This window comes from Euprymna scolopes, chromosome 11 (assembly GCF_053919585.1).
Source record: "Euprymna scolopes isolate OS-2025 chromosome 11, ASM5391958v1, whole genome shotgun sequence".
NCBI classification, from domain to species: domain Eukaryota; kingdom Metazoa; phylum Mollusca; class Cephalopoda; order Sepiida; family Sepiolidae; genus Euprymna; species Euprymna scolopes.
The window spans coordinates 68,791,885-68,809,580 of record NC_136492.1 but is presented as its reverse complement, the minus strand read 5'-3'; the positions used below and the strand labels follow the sequence as shown (position 1 = coordinate 68,809,580).

General features: G+C 32.5%; 1 protein-coding gene across 2 annotated transcripts in view; it reads right to left on the bottom strand.

The window, feature by feature from the left end:
• LOC145287897 (uncharacterized) overlaps nucleotides 1–17,696 on the bottom strand; it is a 129,060-nt gene that overhangs the window by 72,447 nt on the left and 38,917 nt on the right. For both annotated transcript variants that reach the window (XM_080135837.1, XM_080135838.1), the window contains one exon: nucleotides 10,457–10,707. The gene's annotated coding sequence lies outside the window, so the exon portion shown is untranslated. The remainder of the gene's footprint in view (nucleotides 1–10,456; nucleotides 10,708–17,696) is intronic.

The window sequence follows — 17,696 nt, the reverse complement described above, 5'->3', positions numbered from 1 at the left end:
TTTGTACTACCAGAATAAATTTGACGTTTCTGAATTTTTGAGACGAGGATTGGTTATTTGTATTATTATTCATCAGACTACTGTTCTCATCTTGAATGTGATTTTCAAAAGGTTTCGGTCAATATAACCTCCGACCTTCTTCAGGTGCATCTTGTTGAACTCTGGAATGTTTCTGTCGAACTCTGGAATTTGGAAGGAATTTCGAGTGGAACCCTTTATTTACTTCTCGGGAGCAGCATGCTCTTGTTCCATCAGCCATGACTGGATAGAGGTCCTAAGTAATTCGCAAATGTATATTTCGGTCGCTCACACTGAGGATTGAACCTTCAACCTTCAGGAGAATATCACTTTTACAATTGATTTTTCCCAGTACTCTAACCACTGTGCTACGGGTTCTTATGGACAATTCTAGCACAAATTTTAGGAGCCTTAAACTTCCTTTGTATTTCTAGTCGTGAATATCGCCATTTTATTACTAATACTAATTATTACTATACATTAATGTATATCTATCTCTTTACTTATTACTTGTATATATTGTTTTTTTTTACTTGTATATATTATCTATTGTTTATAATTACTGGTATCGTATTAAATTCTATACTAGGTCTACTTAGCATATGTGCTGCTTCTTTTAGTCGTCTTACTCTCCACTGTTTCTCTCTGTCTATAATTTTTACTTCGTCCCATAGTGGTAGATGGCTTCCCTTTTCTTTCCAGATATGGTCAGCTATACCAACTGCTAAGTAGACCTAGTATAAAATTCAATATGATATGGGAACCAGTAATTATAAACAATAGCTAATATAAACAATAGATAATAAATACAATTAAAAAAAAAACAAAAAAAAAAAACAATATATACAAGTAATAAGTAAAGAGATTAATATATAGTAATAATTAGTATACCTAATTTTAGTTATTGTGGTTGCAGAAATGATGCAGATTCAACTGCATTGGAGAAGAGACCACGGACTGAATCTGTGAGCCAATCAAAATTGCCATTTTTAAACACATGAAATAATCAGAATCAGATTACCTAAGTTGATGCTTGGTGACACACATGCAAATTGTTCTTGTTATGTAGCCTTTTGCTCTTAGCAGCTTCTCATATTCGCATGGTATCTATCCAAGAGTATGTAGAGCCAGTTTCATTATCCATTGGTTAATTAAGCCTTCCATATATTTTTATGCATTCCTTTCATCCTAACAAATGAAAAATAGTCTTTTTCTTTTTCTTTTTTTTTTTAAATGTGTTCATGAATTGTTGAGATGAGAATGGATGATTTGGATTATTTCGAAATTCCAGACGTTGATAGAAAGATTACCCAGACTTTGATAGAAAGATTACCCAGACTTTGATAGAAAGATTACCCAGACTTTGATAGAAAGATTACCCAGACTTTGATAGAAAGATTACCCAGACTTTGATAGAAAGATTACCCAGACGTTGATAGAAAGATTACCCAGACGTTGATAGAAAGATTACCCAGACGTTGATAGAAAGATTACCCAGACGTTGATAGAAAGATTACCCAGACGTTGATAGAAAGATTACCCAGACGTTGATAGAAAGATTACCCAGACGTTGATAGAAAGATTACCCAGACTTTGATAGAAAGATTACCCAGACTTTGATAGAAAGATTACCCAGACTTTGATAGAAAGATTACCCAGACTTTGATAGAAAGATTCCCCAGGAGAAAGTCAGGTTACATCAGCTGAAACATTATGAAAATAACACTCAAGATGGAAAAAAAAAAATTGAATAATCCAAATGCTACAAAATAACAGATATTGTCTGTAAAAGTTTGTTAGGTTATATAAGCCTCATCTAAAGAGGTTTTCAACATTTGATGTATTAAACTAGAGATATTAGTGCACTTTGTTCATACTTATGTATGTTACATGATTGTATTTTCAGACGAATTAATAAATATTACCTACCAATATCACTTTTTTTCACATAGAATATAAATGAAAATTGCCATTTCTCTTGACTCACTCGTTATAATCCGGTGTTTTCCATTTTTAGTCGGGTGTTGCAGAATGCGATTCACGGAAAAATGGGCACTAAAGTACAGAAGTACCAGGCATAGTTAATTTGAGGAAAGTTAAGGTAAATCAATATAAAAGAATATTCTTTCAGTGAATGTGTGTACATCTATTTGTTCACAGAAAGATTCTGCTAAATGTTTTTTTTTTAAATGGTGAAAATTATAACATGGTTTCATGTCAACTTCACCATTTTGTGACACTGAGTCGACATCGGATCCGATCTACTGTATTCAATCATGCATGAAGTTGAAAAAGATAGCGACTGATGTTTGATGAATCGTTAACAGGTATTATATTCTGGTATTAAACAATATAAAATAGGTGTTGTTATGAAGTCAACCATACAAAACATAGAATACTTGTATGTAAATCATCTTTTGTTTCATAAAGATAGAAATGAACCAACAAGAGTTCGAGACACCTTTGAGCACACACGAAAGCAAAGAGATGAAAGCTGGGAAGTTTCAATTGTAATATTTCTGATAAAACAAAACAATGGGAAAGTTTAAAGCTGAGAAGACCAGTTTTGAAATTAAAATATAAAAACAGATTAAAAAGATAGAGAATCTGAAACAACTGCATAAAAATAGAATGACAATTCATTTACATCCTTTCAATTTGCATATTGAACAACAAAATTGCCATTTCAAAATAAAGTGTGATAAAAATCTAGTGCCAACTTGAGCATTTACTTACACTTTTGGCTAATATCAAAGCAAAGTATTTCTTTTGATACTATACTTGATTTGCTTCGTTATGTCCTCAGTCAGTGAAAGAGAAATCACTCTAGACTCAAGCGATTGTTATTTTTGTTCCAATCCAGAGTGTTCCTTTTGGGGAGTTGGGTTGTCCACACATTAAAAGCCAACCTTGTGTGTAACTGCTCTCATAGGAAGGCAAATAAGATGAACTGAAAAAAAAAATCTACTGCAAACTATACAAATATTTCAATTCCAACTACATGAGGAATACAAAACTGGCCATCATCCTCTTGCTGGCTTCAGCACCCAAGACATCACATTTGTCTTAAGGAACAATCTCTGAATGACTTTCACAAACTTACATGTATACTTTATATGGGTCACATTTTTAACTATCATTTGATTTCTCAAAAAAAAAAAAAAAAAAAAAAAACTCATAGCTGTATCTCTTATTCTTTAATGGATTGCAGCATAGAGATACTTACAATTTTACATAAGAATGCAAAATTCTATTTAAATTACTCCAAAATTACAGAAACTATGACAAAATTAATTTCTTCTTGTGAATTGGTCAATGATTTCAATTTTGAATGCCCAATTTCTTAGCTTTAAATTCCTATAACTTTTTCAACAACTGGTAATATTTGTATAGTGTTAGTTTTTAACTCCATTTACCAAGTTCTTTATAACTATTGTGCTTAAATAATAATCTAAGATTAAAAAAATTTTGTAAAAAAGTTCAACCAGAAATGCTACATTTAGCATAAATTTTAGATATTGAATTATTTCTATGTTAAATGTTGTTAGCATTTCAGAATTGTTTTTAGATCTAAATCGATGATTTGTCTTTTTCAAAGTACTATTCTTATCTTTGTCGTTATATGCATAGCATTCCAGTCAATGTAATCTATAACTTCTTTGAGTACAGCTTTTTGAACTGAAGAAAATTGGACGTTACATCGACTGAAATGTTCTGAACTCAGCCAGCCTCCAACATTAACAGAGATTAGATCATTCCTGTTATGACATGGTCCCTGTCGATCACAGTGTTATGCTGTTCCTGTGCAGTCCTAAGAGGTCCACCCTCCCAGGCTTTTCCGTCTCTTTGAAAAGAGGTTAATTTATTAATAATCGCCTAAGGCGTCCTTACCGGGAATGCCGACGGGGCTGCCCAGGCATTTTTTTTCAGATGAGAGTGCCTCCCTCCTTGGAGATTGCCGACTTCTTAATCCCACTTTCCGACCCTGGTGTCACAGTTCTTGCAGTGGGAGAGAACTAAATACCTCCAGATGAGAATAGTTGCATAATTTTAATACAAATTAAATGTCCTTTTGCTTTTCCATATATAATTAAACTGATACGCACTTTTGTTTTAGTTGTTTTTCAAAGAGCTTAAAATTTCCAATATTGAAATCAAAGATTACTTAATAACAACCAGGAAGGTTACAACATCAGCCTTCAAATTAAACTGTTAGCTACCCAGCTAGATGATAAACTCTAGAACAAATAAAGGATTGTTATAAAAAAATCTTATCTGGTTTTCAGGTTATCTTTTTATTTATTTATTACCATTTTTTTTTTTTTTTAATTGGAATTTATTTTAGACATTTTGTTTTTAGATTAAGGACATTAGAAAATTAAGAGCAATGTGGAGATAACAGAGAAACCTGATGCCAGCTGAAACAATCTTAACAGCTTCTTAAAAGTTAAACCATGTTGAGCCTAAACGAGGTCAGTTGTACCAGCAATAATTTAAAGCTAACACACCCTCTTTCACCTCTTGCTAACCTTTGCTAGAACCAATCTGGTACTTGTTGAAACATCCCACCCCTTATCTCCAAAGGAAATTGATTGTGGCCTTCAAGCAGAGCTATGGTCTACCCCAGATGAAGAGGGAAGATAAACAGTTTGAAACACAAACTCTTTTGAAGATATAAATATACACTTAAATCGGATACTTGGCTCACTTTTTTTTTTGCATCAATATTATTACTAGATTTATGTTTCTTTTACCATTCCAAAACACAAGAGAAATACTTGTAATTACATCTACAGGTGAACCTAGTCAGGATGAACTAATTTTAACTATCCAATCAGAACTAACTTCAAGGATTTTTTTTTTCTTACAATGGAGTCACCACTTATCAAGGTCCAAAGGCCACTCAAGGATAAGGTTCAATGAGTGCAAAGTCTTCACTGACACAACAGCATAGTGATCATTAGTGATGGAAATTGGGTACGATTTCATTATTTAAATGGGCAGATCAACAAGAACTTGTTTACTTTGGACTTGAAGATGACCATGTTGTAGTCAGCTGGAAATTAAGCCAATAAAACAGAGTTCTACAGGTGGGCAGTCTTAGGAAATGAGCTTTGTTCATGGAATTTGCATTTAGATTTAGGCACAGATGGAGAGCTGGGAAAATTGTTGGTAGTGGTTGTAGCTAGACGAGCAAACGTAAGAGTTAATCTTTTTTTCTAGAGTATACATAAAAAAATCCCCCTGGAAAGTGGAATAAAAAAAGGATCAAGGCAAGAATAGGGACTAATCAACTGAGAAAAACAAATGGACAGATTTTGACACTGGTGTGACCTTTACCCTTCGCACACGCACATGCCCTCTATAAATTTAAATATAAAATAACAGATCAAATTGATCAAAGTTAGGTAACCTGTTAATTCAACACATTCAGAAAAGGGTAATGTTATTTTGTTTAAGTAAAGGTTAGCTGAACCTTTGAGAGAAGCCCAGTCATTGGCTAATGAAAACTAACCTGTGAGCAAGAATAACAATGAATCTGACTGGTTAACTAGCTAAACACCAGTGAACATATAGCATTCAATAACAAATTCTATGCACTTTAGCATGATAGTTACCTATGAGGATAAAACTAACTACCTAGCACCACTCATACATTGAGTACTGTTTGAAGTAAACACTGAAAATTGATATATAATACATTCCCTTGTAATATTATAAGTAGATACATGAAATAATCACGCTCACACATGCGTAAGTCTTTTAAGTCATGTGCAGGTCAAGTTTCTTGTATCAGCCATCTGCAGTTAAGGTGACCAGTCATAGTAGCCATCACCCATGTAATGGATATAAACAATGTCATTCGCTTCATTTTAAGACCTGTCAAAATGTGTTTACAAAAGCATTAACTTTTATTTATACAGACCAGAATTTACCTTATCATGTTTACATTCATTTGATGATTTGGGCAGCGTTTCCGATACCAAATCAATTAACTTATAAATAACTAGCTGTACCTACTCGGTATTGTTTGGGAATCATTTTTTTTTTAGTTTTTTTTGATTTTCATTGATTATTACAACATTGGTTGTTATATAACTAATTGTGTTCAGGTAATGTGTTTTTATCAATCAAATTGGATGTAAAAGAGTTTGTAAAACTTTCAATACATATTACTTGTTTGTTCATGAAGGGACTACAAAACTGCTTTGTGGTAATTTTTTTATTTTGTTATTTTTATATCTTTTAAACATTTTATTTTACACTGCTGCATTTTTGATTTCAATAAATAATCAATAACAAATTTTTTAAAAAAAGTTTAAATCATATAGAACAGAGAAACATAATAATTTATCTATATATATAAATTTAAAAATGTGTGTGTGTGTGTGTACTTTTTATGTATGCCCGGCAAAGCCTTTTTTTGTTGGGGGGGGGGGCTCAGTCGGGTCACTCCTTAAAACTTTATATACTGTCTAAATCATAATATATACGAGTTACGAACGGAGGTTGCGTCTATCTAATTTGCCCGACTTTTACATGCTATTCAAGATTTTTCTGCAATCACCGCGTTTGTTTCTCATTTCAGTATAAAACAGCAAAACTGAATCCGTGTCAGCAGTTCCCCAGCACTCGTGACAGGGACGTCCACAAAAGCAATAAAGGTTGATCAATGCGGGAGAAACCTCTTAGACAATTGCTATTCATTGGGACACTCCACTTTTTATGGGGAGCTAGTTTTCCCCTCCCCAACATCTTGGGAAAGCAAACAGCCAAAGTTTGGGAAAGAAAAAAAAAAAAAAAAAAAAAAAAACAGCCTTGCAGCGAAAGTTGACTGCGAGATATGTTTAACCTCATTATCATTAAAATCACGCACTTTTAAGTTGAATTAAATCACATTTCTGTTACTCTGCCGTGTTGGACGAGTGGGTTACATGTTAGGATTTTTTTCCATCTTCACCTCAGGGTTCCAGGTTCGATCATACCTACCTACAAAAAATTTTTTTTTTCTTTTATCACACAGGCAACGCCAGGCAGTTTTTTTTTTGTTTTTCCAATTTTTTAAAGAAGTTTAACATCGTTTTTTTTTTTACCCCCCCCCCCCGCAACACACACACCTCCAAACACCCGAGCAACGCCAGGCACCCCTGCTAGTACGATATAAAATGAAGTGCAATTTTTTTTAGTTGAATCTAAATAGCAAATGACAAATGAATATTTGATTCTCAATGGATATTTTGATACTGATACAGCATTTGAACCAAACAGAAAAAATATGTAAACAGTTGAAAAAAGCCAGATGAAAATAAACCAGTGTCAAAATCAAAATGAGGCAGTTTTTTTTAATAGGAAAATAAAAATAAAACGTACACTAACCATAAAATTTTTATGACTATTTTGGATGAAGAAAAAAAAATTCAATGAAATATTTTTTTTTCACAAGAAACTTAAAAATTCCATTTTTTTTTTTTTTTTAACTAAATTTGTTTTTATGAATAAACTAAAATGATAAAGGACATAATGAAACAATTTTTACAGATTTTTTTTTGTACTGGTACAGCTTTTGAACCGGACAAAAACTGACTATGTAAGAATTAGATTAGGTTAGCATTATTTTAGGGTTAAAAAATGTTTTTCTCTGGATCAAATGCTGTACAAGTTGTTGTCTTCTTCATAAGCTTTCTGACTGGCAAAGCACATCAGCATTTTTTGTTCGTTTATGTAAACAGCCCAAAGATGCCGAACAACAAGTCAGTTTTGCTTGGTTCAAAAGCTGAACTAATACAATCACCCCCCCCCCTCTATTGTCTTTACATACAATTTATTTCAATTCAATTTCATTCAGAAAATAATTATCCTGGTTAGGAAATTCATTAGACTGGAAGGAGTTTTTATGATCTAAAAAGCTTCAGATTACAAATAAAAAGAAATTTCTACATTGCATTTATGAACATATTTTGACAGATGTTAAACTGAATGACATTGTTTATGTGCATCATTTGGGTAATGGCCACAACCACAGGGCACCTTAACTTCCGATAAACAATTATATGCAGATTAGAAGAGCATTTCTAGCAATGGATGAAAATACATGTATTTTTATGAACTTGAAATATTAAGGTAAAAAATTTTATTTGAAATTTATCAATTTTAAAACTATTTTTTTATAAATTTTACAAAGTAAGGTATAAAAATTTAATTTAAATTGAATTTTAAAATTACCTTGGATTTACTTTATTTTATGTACATTTAAAAAAAAAAATCTAGATTATCTACTATTTAACAATTACTGAAATAGATGTATAAATTTCAACTAAAATTTTTCAAAGGTGCATTTATTTCTTAGACATATTTGGATATCATAATACAAGATATAATTATTTATTCGAGATAATCTATTAAGGTAAATTTTTACGTGCCCCAACATATTATAAACAGCTCAACCTCCCCATGTTAAGAGAACAGCTTTCGGAATAAACACCCCCAACCTCAAAAGCCATCGTTAACATGGGGTAGTTGGGGGGGGAGGTTATACTACACTGGGACAGGATATAAAAAATACCTCTATTAGGTATTTTTGGTTTTATGAAATGATAGAATGATAAAGCAGAGACAAACTCGCAACATCTCTTCTGTGAGATAGAAGTTGCAGAGAAGAGAAAAGGACATCTATGAGGCTAGGAAGTCTATTTTGAACTCTATCAAGGCAAGACAAGTCCTTTCTAGCAGCTCCTGCCCAAATGTGGCAACAGTACTCCATCCTTGGATGTACTTGGCTCTTATATAGAGAATTGCATCAGCAGTGAGATATCTACTGGATCGATAGAAGGATGCCACCATTTTTCTAGCGGCCTTGGCAACAGATTTGATGTACATGTTCCATTCAGGAGTAAAAGTCAAGCCCAGAAACTTGTCAAAACTTGAGGTCTCCCCAAGACGAGAGCCATTCATTTCAATTGATGCCAGATGGGGATCAGAACGTTGATGATGTAAACATAGAAGCTTGGTTTTAGATGCATTAAAAGTAACCAGCCACTCCTTTCTCCATTGTACCACGTGCTCAAGATCAGAGGAGAGAGAATCGGAGAGAACTTGGTCGTTTACTGTCTTAAATGTGCTACCATAAATGGTAGTGTCATCAGTCCACTTTATTAATAATACAAAATAAACTGATATTAAATTCACAAATATTTACTTTTTAGTAAATTTTCAATGTCTTAAACTGGTTGTATTTTTTTTTTGCAGATCATACCCTGTCCATTTGCAGCACTAGCAGTCATACTGCATAAAATTTACATTTATATGGTTATTTTTTTACATTTTTTAAATAAATTGAATATGAACTATTTTCTGTATTGATTTTGGTGTGACACAGTAGAGAGGCGTTGAGTCGCTACAATTCCAGGTGAGCATTGTCTGAAGATAGCAATTTCAACCCTACCCAAAGAAGGCCACAGGATTAGTTGGTCAAAACATGGGGAGACAAAAACTATGGAAGGCAGTAATTACTGGAGATACAGTTACAAGACTCAGCATTTCATTCCCGTCACAGTTAACCACCTGAAGAAAGCCAGAGGAATAGTTGGGCAAAACATGGTGGAATAACAGCAAGAATGAAGATCTGGATAACAATCCACAAAAAAAAAAAAAAAAAAAAAAAAAAAATCAAGACACAAATTACGAAACCTTGTCTAAAAGGATTCCAAAAAAATAAAATAATATGGGGGGGGGGGGGGGCAGTAAAAAAAAGTCTCGAGCAAATTAGGCAAATACAGTTCTGTCTCTTTCAATAAGTGATGGGACAATTCCAATATTTTTTCCCCTCCCGATTCCAATACAATTATTGATTCTGTTCTACATTCCTGCCTTTATATTACTTTTTGCGATTCTTTTAAAAACTAAATATTTAGTTATAAAGTTCTGATTTTTATTTTAATTTTGCATCACTATAAAAACCCATATAATATGTGCACATATTTTTGCAAAAATGAAGGATACACCTGGGAGGGAGTGGAGTGAATTATAGACTTTAGTTTTACTGGCACTTTAAAAATCAATAAGTATTTATCATTACTACCAACAATGAAAATTAATTTTTAAACAAAAACAAAAGAAACTATGAAAAGAATCATTTTTTTTTTTTTTGCATCAGAAAATAGGTATAATTTTTTCCAATTCTCAATTCGGATTAATCATCCCAACACTAGTTTCAGGGTCTTTGAAATCCCTTTGCATGTAACACTAAGGGAGGTAATCCAGTATATATTCAAGCAAATGGAAGTAGCAGCAACTGACTGAAGAATTGGTATGTTTTGTAAAGTAAACATGACAATATAAAATTAATTGGAAAAGTTGTAAGTTGGGAAGCCATGACAAAATGTGCCATCATTTCTGTACAGTATGGGCAAGATTTTAATAATTTTTAAATATGACTTACACTTGTCGTCTTCCACTGATTATGTGGCTGGAAAATAAGGTTTCCTGGATCCGGGTGCGAAATAGATTGCTTCCTGGCAAACCCACCACACTGGCAAGGATGTCACAAGAGTGACACCATACAACCTGTCAGATATAGCACACTAGTAGAGGATGACACCCCTAGAACAGTTAGCTCTTACCAACTGAGGGAATTATCTGGCTCCTTACTAGATGTGGCCATCCTTTACCTCTCATTCTAGTAACGAACAACTGAAAAGAAAAAAAATGAAAAGAAAAATTTCTTATTATAAGACTGGTTATACATGTATTGATGGCTAAAATTTAATACATTTTTTTTATATTTAAAACAAAAAATATATCCTTAAGGCATGTCCATATGCTGTTTATTGCTGACAATGACATTTCGAACTGATAAGAAACAAATGAAAAGAAATGATACAGAGTATAAAAGTTTAAGTATGTTTAAAATAGGACAGGGCCATTCAACTTATGTGTTAAATGAGGAAAGCATTATTTCAAACTGTAGAGTGACTGACAAGCATGATAAAAGGAAACATCATATATATATATATATATATATATATATATATACATACATACATTACACACACACACACACACACACACACACACACAGAGTGTCAAAAATGTCACTGAATAGTTGAAAATCTGTCATTTAATTATTAATGACTATTTTTTTCCATCTATTTTAGAATTTTAGATATTTTACAGATAATATTTTAGAAATTAATTATGGATAAGTATAGCATTGAACAACATACGCAAATTGTGAAATTGTTTTACTAAAATCAGGGGTCAATTGTTTTGGCTGAAAGAGCATTTTCGACGGCAATGTCAAATGGCCATCACGTTCTCCAGACTTGACTAGCCCTGACTTATTCTCGTGGAGATATCTTAAAGAAAGAGCATATGTTAAACTCAAAACCCTGCAAGAAGGAAAATATCAGGAACAAAATAAGGGAGTCAAATCGCAATCCAGAGATTCTGCAATTTGTCATGAATGTTTTGGAAAGAGCACAAATATGCAAAGCTGAAAATGGGCAACATTTCAAAGATATTTTTCATAAAGATTGTTTGAATTTTGCATTTTTTTTTTTAATTTCCTAATCTCTTACTCAGATTATGTTAAAATTACAGAAAGATATCAAAACTAATTTTAAAACCAAACTTCAAATGCAAATATCGTAATACAATGTGTAATAATAATCAAGTTATTAAACAGACAAATCACTTGTGATACTATGGACGCCCCCCACCACCACCACTACTACTACCACAGAGTGTTAGGAAGTAATTCAAAAATAAAGGAAAAAGTTGTCAAAAGTTTAAAATAGTATAAAATGATTCACTAAGTGGTCAGCTGGGAGAGGCTGCGAGGGCAAATAATTTTCTGCTTATCAGTCTCCAACAAAAGACTGGGCATAGGATTTCCGATTACGTATCAAGAAATTTTGGATTCAAAGATAGTTTACAGACAGCTGTTGGCAACAGTTGACATTAGTTTGCAGCTCGAAACAGACTGAGGAGAGCTTTAGCAGATGAGATGAACTGATCAACCAACCAAAAGCAAGGCTGTACCAGATAAATATGAACTGATAATGTTTGAGGGTCCTTTATCACACACAGACACACATTCTAGGTACAACTGATTTATAAATGAAATGTCAGAGTTTGTGTTTTTTGTGACTGTGTTTATTTACACAGAATGCATTAGTTTTGGAATGCCCGAGTTGTTTTTTTTAGCTTGCCCGAATGGATCAAATTGCATTGTTATTATGACTAAACTTATGCATCCATAGCATGAAAATTTCATCTCTATTCTAGATGTTAATGGTGTGAGACTAAGAAAACAACTCCTGTCATGGACATGCGTCAGAAGCAGAGATGCATCATTTAATTCCTACATGCAGAAAAACTTGACCCAATCAACATTCAATAGCGTCTGCTGAATGTTTATGAAAGCCGATGCAGTTGATGTCAGTACAGTTAGGAGATGAGTTTGATTTCAGAGTGATAACAGAGATGCAAGCGACAAAGGGCACCCAAGACACCCATGCAGTCACCACCTCATCGCTGGCAAAAGTGTATTGAGAATCATGATTATGTAAAAAAAATATATTCTGGAACACAAAATGCAGCTCGTTTTAATCGTACTACTCCTGTCTTCATAGCTCTTCAACTTTATTTTTAGTTAAAAAAAATAGGATGCATTATTTTTGTAACTACTGTTGCATGTTTTTATACTCATAAACTACTGCTCACGCCCTCGGCAATCACAATAACACAGCCAGAATGAGAAGAGAAGATGAATGATAAAGAAAAGCACAAGCATTGGGGTCGACAACTGTGGGTATCGTTCGACACAATTATACTCGTAAAAACAGATTGAAGAAAGGAAATGCATGCAAATAAATTATTACTTTGTTTCGATGCCATATATCAAAAAATACATTGAGGTGACTTTGAAAAGGGCAGAAAAGTTCAAAAGTGAGTCGCGTGGAACGATAGCTAAAATACAATTATCAAATGCAAGTTAGAGAATTTATTCTGAAGTTGAAAGAAAAACAAGTGTTGAATTCTACCTCTTAAAAATATCCAGTTTAAAACAGTCACTCACTGTCTCCCTCTGCCTAAATAATGCATCAGAGATAATAAAAAACATGAGAGTTAATTATTGACCAAGATCCAATGCAGAAAAAAACTACCCTTTAAGAAATTCATCATCAAGGAATGATGCACCTTCTCCAAGTGGATACTCTATCAGACAAGAGTAATTCTGGTCCTGGAATTCAGTAAGACCAAGAAACCACAAGAAATATATACTATAACATTAAAATGGTCAATTGGGGAGAGAAAAGTTATGTTCTCAACTTCTTTACTAATTCAATATTTGAAAGCTAAAGAAGTTAATGGAATATTTGAATATCTATGTACCTCATATAAAATTAAAAGTATATGCAGGGCTCTACATTGCGAGTGAAACAGTCACATTTGTGAGTGATTTTTCAAAGTGGCAACTAGAAATAATGAAACGCTTATCTTTTGACGATTGTATTTCTTTCACTGACAATCTTCTAAGGCTCACTGTGAGTGAAAAACATCTTTTTTTAACAAAACAAAGTTAAATTATTTAAACAATAAAAGTTTAGTAGAACAATATACTCTTTTCTTTTTTTTTTATGAAGGCTGTTTAAAAAATCTGAAGAAATTAGAATGTTTATACCTTCAAGTATCAACATAAAATTTGTTGTATATTTAGAATTACACTTAAAAAAAAAAAAAATACAGAAACATCTTTATGATGTACATACTCGTCATGAAACGAAGATGTGATATTCCAAAAATCACATAGGTTTGGCAAGTAAACAAAAATATTTAGTTGTCAAAGGTAAACTAAAAATAAATTTGTCCATAGAGCCCTGATAGGGCATTTTGATTTCTGAGAACTTCAACTGAAGGAAAATGAAACCAAGAGAGAAACTTAGAGAAAAATCCCAGACCGAAGCAATTTTTATTATGTATTTCAATTCAGAGTGCCCTTTTTGGGGGAGCTGAAATTTCCCCACATAAAAACACAACCTTGTTGGTAACTTCCCTCGTGGGGAGGCGATTAAATAGGAACACTGTACTATGTCAGACCACTTGTCAAATACAAGCAATTCAAGGCGATTAAACATGTGTGTACATAACTAAAAATAATTTTATTCTTTAAACTGTCCGGGGACATAAAACTAAATAGTTAAATAGTGTGTAACATTTTTATATCTCTTTCCCTCCCTTCTCTTTACAGTTGTGTTAAATCATGCACCCAACCCAGTTCTGGCTTTTCTTTTAATGTGCTAAGAAAAAAGGTGTAATTCATTTATTATTATTGTAAATTACTAGACTACCCATGACCCGTTGGGTCAGCATGTTATATTAGCTATGGAATTCATATATGAGTGTGATACTTGTGACGTAAAGAAAAGTTTTTTTTTTTTTTTGACATAACAGAAACATTTCTATGAAAGTATATTAAAATGAAAGATCACGGACGGATCACTCAAACATGAAAAAAAAAATCCTCCCTATTCATGCAAAGTTACCTATTTTTCTGAATAATCGCTCAAAAATCGAAAATTAAACATGATTTTCCTACGAATCGAATGCCAACGAAAGTCATTTAGCAGCAAAAACGCACATGAACCTACCAATGAGAAATCCTTCAACCAAGTTATAGAAATTTAAAATCTAAAGCAAAAATAATAAAACCTGAAGCAAAAAGATAAAACCTAAATAAATAAAATAAAACTAATATTGAAACAGATTAGTAAACAAATTCACCGATCTCACAACTATTTTGTATCTAGAAATGTAAACAAAAAATAAAAAAAGGAAGGAAGGAAGGAAGGAAAAGGGACGGATAGAGAGTAGTAGTAGTCTTGGCTTTACTACAATTGTTCTTATGTTTGTCAACGGGTTAAAGTTGTTTAGTTGTAAGAAAATAGCGACAGTATAGTTGTAATAAAGAATAGTTGCAAAACACCCCCACTCTTCCCATGTTAAATAATAATTTTGAAATAGTAACGTTTATATTTCAGTGCGCAGGTCAAAATCTGCAAAAGAAGTGATTTGTGTTTATTTGTTTACGTTGTTATGGGTTAATGTTTATGCGCGCATGCGCAACCGGATGTCGTAAACTGGAAAGTAGGTTACATCACTCGTTATAAGGTCATTTGAGTGTTATAATTATATAGATTAAATCAAATAGCGAATTCTTACATTTATTTCTCCTGAACAAAGCTGAGTAAAACAAAACATGATTCTTAATCCCAGGTTATTCCGTTCCTCCTACTCATTTTCACAATATGAAGAGAAATTATGTGCAAATAAGGACTAAAAATAAGGGAATTCACTTTTATTATTTGAATAAATTTTACTAATTCAGTTGAAAAATTTTTAAAATTAAAGCAACTTTTTTTGTTGCTTTAATTTTAATAAAAAAAATAAGAGACAAACAAAAGTTTCAGATATGATTTAATTTAGGCTTAAAAGAAAAGAAAGATTCTTTATCATCCATAATCAATGCAAGCGAGTTTATTAATTAGAAACTGGAGACTGTCTCATGAGTCAAAGACTCTTTTTTGGAGCAAGGAATTAGTGTGTAAGGGGTGGAGGACAAGGATCTATAAATAAGGGGTCCCATGAATCATCAAAATTAATCTAGACACGAAAAAATTAAATAAAAAATATACTCAATACAAAAAAAGTCGAGGCGTGGAGGGTTGCATTTGCAAATTGAAGATGGAGATAGATTTGTGATTTATTATTTGGCTTTTTGCTAAAATATCTAATATTAAAAAGCAATTATTGATTAATAGATGGAAAGTAAAGAAAATTAACCAATTTTTTTTTTACTTATGGTTTGACTATGTTTGGTTAGTATTTATTTATATATATTATATATATAGCTCACTGTCTGTTTGTAAACAAAGTAGTAGCTCGAGCACTGTTAATCAATGGGCAAATGCTTATTTAATAGGCATTCTATGAATCATTTGCGGGCACCAATTCATAGTCCTGTGGTTAGAGCTGCCGACTAAACAAAATGGTTGTAGGTTCGATCCACGGCTAGGGAAAAGTGCTAATCTAGCCGCACTGATGAGTTGTGATACAACGAAACAGTACAGTATGTACATGACATATACACACACTAGCAGGGCACCCTGCATTTCCTGGTCATAAAATACATATTTTTTGATTAATGTAGATTTCATATTTATTATTACATATTATATTGGACCCAATATATAGTAATGATTTCAATAGTTTAAAAAACTATTTTTTCAAATGATTTGTGCGTCACCACAACGTTTAGCTTACGATTTACTTTTTTCCTTTGACATTGATGCCTGAACTATGAAGATATGTTTGCTGCAAGGCTAAAAGTTAAAACATGAACCAATAGCTATTAAGTTACACATACATATTTGTAATGTCGTCGTTCGACCATCACCGGCCAAATTCCATTTTTTTTTTTTTTTTTTTTTAAATTTTCACACTTTTGCACCAATTTTCCCAACCCAAATATAAAGTTTCACATGGTTTCAAATACTCTATATATTAAGTTTCATGTCTGTAGACCAAACACGGACACAGAAGTTTGATAGGCAAAATTTTTAAAACAAATATATATACGCATACATAAATATATATAGAAAGAGGTTTATGCTTACTCCAAGCTTTTTACGCAAGTATAAATCACGTAGAATATCTGCATGAATTACACGTAATAGTTAACTAAAGATGATCATCCCATAAGAAAACCGGAAAAATAAAACAAAAAAAAAAGGGGGGGGAATTAAATTTTAAAAAATATGCAAATTAGCTAGATTTTTTGCAGGTGAATGCAATTCCACAACCCATATATAACAAAGCTGTATTTTCTTTTTAAATAAATAGGAAAAAGAGTTTTTAATATGAATATCAACAACGAAACACATAGGTTTGGTTGGTTGTTTTTTTTTTTGTTTTGTTTTATGGCATATCAACCCTTTTCAAGTTATTTAATGCCGAATCAAGTGATTTTGAAGAAAAAATTTTTTAATAAAATATTTGTTTTTTGTTTTTTCAAGTCGGTTTCTATTTAACCCATAGTTGGGACCCTAACAGGTACTACCACTCCGGGTCAGAGTGGACCTGGGAGCAATGGCAATTAAGGGGTGGCTCTATATTCCCCAAAGCCCGCAGCTGGGGCCTCACCATCAGATATAGTTTAAGGTCATATCCAGGACCATAACACATATAGGAGTATAGATATATTAAATGTTAATTAAACATATAGGAGTATAGATATATTAAATGTTAATGAAACATATAGGAGTATAGATATATTAAATGTTAATGAAAATCTTCTGAAATTTTAAAATGCTTTCTGTTTCCTCATGTTTTTTCAAAGATTGCTCGTCTTTTAGAAGATCGTTTAGAAAATATTGAGTTATGCCCCTGGTTCTCACTCTCATCCATTTTTTAGTTTTACTGGTGGAGAGAACGTCAGGATGAGGAAGTAACTTGGTAAAGTTAAGTGTATGTGGACACATTTGATTGAAATTGAATAGGAAAAGGGTTGCCATCTCCCATTAAACTATACAAAAGATGAGACATGTCATCCACTAAAAAGTAAAATTAAAAGAACGCTGAAAAGCCATAATACATGGAGATGTTGAAAAGTTGAGTAT